General features: G+C 35.8%; 1 pseudogene; it reads left to right on the plus strand.

The window, feature by feature from the left end:
- LOC107748977 (uncharacterized) overlaps nucleotides 1-5,685 on the plus strand; it is a 29,530-nt pseudogene that overhangs the window by 4,196 nt on the left and 19,649 nt on the right.

The raw sequence follows: 5,685 nt of genomic DNA on the forward strand, positions 1-5,685 counted from the left end.
AGCTCTAAAAATCGTTCTCAATATTAAAGAAGAGCAGAGTCCACACCACATCGTTATCTTTATAGTTATCTTTATAGTTATCGTTCTTTGTGTGAACGGGGCTTTAGGCAAACACTAACAAAATGTATATATTTTCTTTCTTTCTTTTTTTTCAGAAAACAAGACTTAATATCTTAAGTCCTTTTGCTTCTCAAGTAAATTTATCTTGATTTAAGAATGTTTAGATATCTGTAATGGAAAACAAGACAAAAATACTACTTTTTTTTTTATTGCAGTGGACTTATTACTGATATTAATAAGAAAAATCACAGATACCGATTAATAGATTTAAATATTTAAGTTTCTGTTCAATTTTAAGGGTTTGTTATTGGATTTGTTATAAGTTATAAGGATAAGTTACTTATAACTTATACCTACCAGTATAACTGCATAGATGTGGTGTGCCAATTTGTATATGCTAGCTAAAGACATTACTATACATTGTTGACTTTCAACCCTGTAAAACTGAACATTGAATCATTTAAACAGGGTTGAAATATTGTATTTATTATTGTTATTATTTAGATTTATTAAAATGCTTCCCTTGAGTCTTGCTGCCAATGTCACCAATTTCCAATTTACTCAACTTGCAGTGTTTAAAATGTAAGCATATGCATTCCATACTGACTGTGACAGGGTTGAAATAATGTAACACTTTAAGGATAGGCTTAGGGTTGGACATGATAAATAGCTTTGGTACTTCACAAGGCTGTAACCATATATTCAAAATTGATGATAATAAATATTCAGCAGAGAAAAATATATATTTGCTGTCTGCTTATTTGAATATTGGGGGGAGCATCTCCCTGTGGAGCAATGGGACTGAGATGGGAAAAGCATTTCTTGAGTGGTCAGTGAAAATGTTTTCAATTGAATTAAAAAAAAAATGGCACAGTTTTCTTAGAATATGCCTTATAATCGGTATTCACACCAAAGTTGACTATATGATAACATGAACTACAGTTGCATAAGCCGAAATACCTTATGGTGTTTAAACAAACGTTTCAGCTTCATATCTTAAAGGCGATACCATGATTGTGTTACAGTGGAAGAATCACTATGAGAGCAGACACCTGAAGATCTCACTCCACAATGAGCGCAACACAGATGCTTTGAGAAAACGACTCATTTGTTATCATCGGCATGGAAGGACTGGAAGATCAGGAAAAGTCAGAAGAGGTTGGAGAAGTTGATTCAGTCCGTTCAGAGGAGCGACCTTCTTCACTCCTTCCATCTCTGGAAGAAAAGAGCAGAAACCGTTCAAAAAGACAGAGAAAAACAGTTGGTTATGAGCCGGTAAGAGTCAATCAGTCCCTCACATAATCACTGTCATGCCGTTCTCCTGTTTGGCTGATTTTCTGCCATGAAACAGAAAGGGCACCAATATTGTCAGGGAAAAAGTTTCATTAGGGGTACAACTTAATAGTTTATCTCAACATGAAGACATAGAAACCATTACAATCAGTTGAAAATTGTAAAAAAAAGTCTAGAAGTCTCATGCTCGGGCTCACGCCTCTGCATTCAGAAGTATTAAGGGATTTTGTTCAAAATGAGAGGGAACAGTGCTCAATAGATTACTTACTAATAGCCTGTTACTGATTCCAAATTAAATGACAAAAATTGTAGTTGGTAACGTAATCCATTGCAGGTAATATAATCAGACTACGTTTTGATTACTTTTGACCTAACTCGTTTATCACATAATCTTGTACCATATTTATATTTGAATACAAAGATAAAGAAAATATTTAGTTATTAACAACATGAAGTGCATAAAACATTACGTCAAGATTTCCCAAATATGTTTTTATCCTTATATGTTAATTATCATTACCTTAAAACCTCAGGGGGCAGTAAATTTAGCATGAAAGTAAGTATGAAAAAAAAGGAAAACCCTGCATTACATGCAAATAAGAAATAACATGAATTTGTGCATTTTAATGTGAAAGACAAAAGCCTTCCAAAGACATAGTAATACCTGCTGAATGATAATTCAGATAAAAATTAATTTGTTCATCAGTAGTTGATGCAATGTTGAAATGTTGAGAAAACACTTTGTAAATCTATTTTATTTTATTTTATTTTAAATTGTTCAGTCTAGGGAAGGTACAAAGATGTCCCTTTAAGGGTACCGCACCAGTGACAAGATGTTGCACCCGTAAAGGTACATTTTGTTTTCTGAGAGTTAATGGTTTCTATGATCTATTTAGTCATATACTCTTAAAATTAAAGGTGCTTCAAAAGGTTCTTCAAGGGATGCCATAGAAGAACCATTTTTGGTTCCACAAAGAACTATTCAGTCAAAGGTTATGGCATCGTGAAGCACCTTTATTTTTAAGAGTGTATGATGTTTTTGGGGAAACACAGCCGTGGTGAGTTTGAATTTGTAGACACCAATATCATCGTTAGAGGTTGGGCTGATTTGACTTGGGCTATCAAAGCAAACACAAAGAACACACTACCAATCACATATTAGAGCCCTAGAAACTGTCCAGAATACCCTAGGAACTGCATAACAAGGCTATAGCAACCCTCCAGAACAGCCTAAGATTGTGAAAGTGATTTTCGTACAGAAATGTGGTTCAAAAATCTAGTTTTTAGGTGCAAGTGTCAATGCAAATTGGAGATTACCATTATAGGATGCAGTATCAACTTATACCACATTATTTGATTCCTGTACACCCATCTCTCATTCACCCTGCACTCCTGGCACTACTACGTTCAGAAGAAAAAGCTGACACGATTGAGCGCCGGAGCCCAATGGATGCTTTCCAAGCGAATGTTAGCAGGTAGGTGGAGGTCAAGCAAAAAAAAAAAAAGCCTGTTTCAGACAGGAATGACTGACAAGAGTTCAGTAAGAGCCCCTGACACCGACAGCTCTGCACCTGAGGCTCATTCACAGCAGATGTGAGGGGAATCTGCTGAGGTGAGACACTGGAAGTGATGGATGCTGTTGAAATCTGTGCAGCAACCTTCAGGAAGTGGAGAGATGTCTCCGGCAGGACGCAGGATACGAGGAGATGTCTGGAGAGAGTGCGCCTCCTGCAGGAGAAGGGTAGAATGCAGGCTGTGTTTGCCATTTGGTGTCAAAGCGCTGGGGTGAGGAAGGAGTTAAGGAGAATCCGGGAGAATTCACAGAGAGCTCAACTCTCAAGTAAGTCAGCTTGTTTTCCTGTGCTTCATTTGCATTGTGGCTGTTACACTCAAATTAGATGTTGAAAAACTGGCATTTTATGCAAATAAAGTGCCAAAAAACTTTTTTCAAATGATCTCAATTATTTTATTTATTTATTTTCGCAAAAAGCATTAGTAAAAATGGTGTTCAACAACATTAGAAGGTTGAACTAAATGTTATATGAGCTATGTTGATTTATATTCATGTTATATGAGGTCTGAAATGTTTTAGAATACTGTAACCCAAAATTAGCATAAATAAAAAAAAATGTTGTTGTTGGGGGGCTATTCTAGAATTGATGGTTAGCAGATTTAGCTTCAGTTAAACCAGGGGTGTCAAACTCAGTTCCTGGAGGGCCGCAGCCCTGCATAGTTTAGTTCCAACACTGCTTCAACACACATATCAAGTAGTTTTCAAATAAGCCTTAATGACTTGATTAGCTGGATCAGGTGTGTTTAATTAGGGTTGCATCTAAACTGTGCAGGGCTGTGGCCCTCCAGGAACTCAGTTTGACACCCCTGAGTTAAACCATCACTTGCGCTAATATATATATATATATGAAGAGTTTATTTGCAAAAACAGATAACTTTTTTTTCAAAAATCATGTTCTTTTTGTTATGTAAATCATGTTTTTATAGTGTTTTATTGTGTTAGTTAGCTGGTTTTTTTTGTGTCTCAAACGTTCAAAATAATTTTGACGAACATTACAATAAAAAGTCATAATATTATTTGTTTATTTAGAATAACATTTTCTGTCAAATTAAAACTGATGGGTTAAATGGATAAGCTTGTCTAATAGTCAACATTACACTTTAAAAAAAAAAAAACAATAATTGTTTTTATTTTTTTTATGATGGGGGGAAATCATGTGTTAACAGTTGCATGGAGTATTACAAAGTATGTGTTTGTTACGGCTTGTTGACTGTCTACTACAGTTTTTGTACTGATGTGAACCATACATCTCCCCTTTATTCTCCTACAGCATTTATTTATTATTAATGTTCATTAATCATGCACTACATGATTACCTTATGTCAGTGAGTTTTACCATGTACGCTTTTGTAAATGAGGTGAGAATTTGAGATTATATGCATACGAAGCAAACCACACAAGGTCTCAGAGTGGAGAAGGAATCTGTAATAATTCTCACACATTTTTATATACTAAAGGTCTTAACTTGATCGATTGCTATATTGAAGTTTTCCTTTATCAGTTTAGCAATGCTTTTATAAAATCTTGCCTTGTTTTTACATGCCTCTGAAGTGTTACATTAATAACAGCTGGTATAATTACATCCTTATTGCATCGGAGCCCTTGAATATGATGTTCTTTCATTCAAGCAACAATTTGAAGTTGAGCTGTTGTGTGCTATTTATGCATGCATGTTTGGTCTCTCTTATAATATAATATAATAATATGTTTCTATATAGTACTACAGAATGACCTTTTCTTCCTCTTCTTCTCTGTAACTATATTTCTCCCTGTGCCTCAGTTCTTCCCTTTCTCTTTGAGATCTCACCGATCAGCTCATGATAGAGCTCTTCAGAGGGCTGTTCTTCTGGAGTGGGACAGACACGCTCAGGCTGAGTTCTGCTCTTCACAGACAGACTGGTTCATCTTCATCCCTCCTCCTCTGCCACGTCCCCATCTGATCCTCTGATGTCCACTGCTGTGCCTCAGGTACAAGACTCAGACCACTTAAAGGGGTCATATGATGCTTTTTTAAAGATCATTATTTGGTGTATTTGGTGTAACAGAATATGTTGACTCAGTCTGCTCTGATTGGCCAGCTGACCGAGCAGAACTTTAGGTTTTAAATCAGTTCGCAAGTCTTAAAAGCTCCACACTACTACTAATATTGTGGTATTGTTGACACAATAAGGGATTGGTTTGATTGTCCAGTTGTCTTCTCTTAAGGTGAGTCATTTCTAAGGAATATGCTGTATTATCAGAAGATTAGTTTGGAGGAAGTGTGTCGGCACTTGCACTGCCCTCTACTGACTGCAGAATCACAGCACAGCCGCATTACATCAATGCAGAGCTCTGCTGTAATTTAGCAGGTTGGTTACATATAACTAAAATTTATTGTAATTTTACACTAATTTTAAAACAAAGTTTAAATTAAAGACCATCCAACTTTGTGTTCCAGACTTTTCGCTATTTGTCAGCCAATCAATTAGCTGCAATTTAGATTAAGCAATTTGTTGATTATATTTCACTGATATTCATGCACTTTGTAGTAGAAATCTGGAATATTATCTATCTATCTATCTATCTATGTATCTATCTATCTATCTATCTATCTGTCTATCTGTCTGTCTGTCTGTCTATATCTGTCTGTCTGTCTGTCTGTCTGTCTATATCTGTCTGTCTGTCTGTCTGTCTATATCTGTCTGTCTGTCTGTCTATCTATATCTGTCTGTCTATCTGTCTGTCTGTCTGTCTATATCTGTCTGTCTGTCTGTCTGTCT

The sequence above is a fragment of the Sinocyclocheilus rhinocerous genome, unplaced genomic scaffold (assembly GCF_001515625.1).
Source record: "Sinocyclocheilus rhinocerous isolate Xijiao unplaced genomic scaffold, SAMN03320098_v1.1 scaffold470, whole genome shotgun sequence".
Taxonomy (NCBI): Eukaryota; Metazoa; Chordata; class Actinopteri; order Cypriniformes; family Cyprinidae; genus Sinocyclocheilus; species Sinocyclocheilus rhinocerous.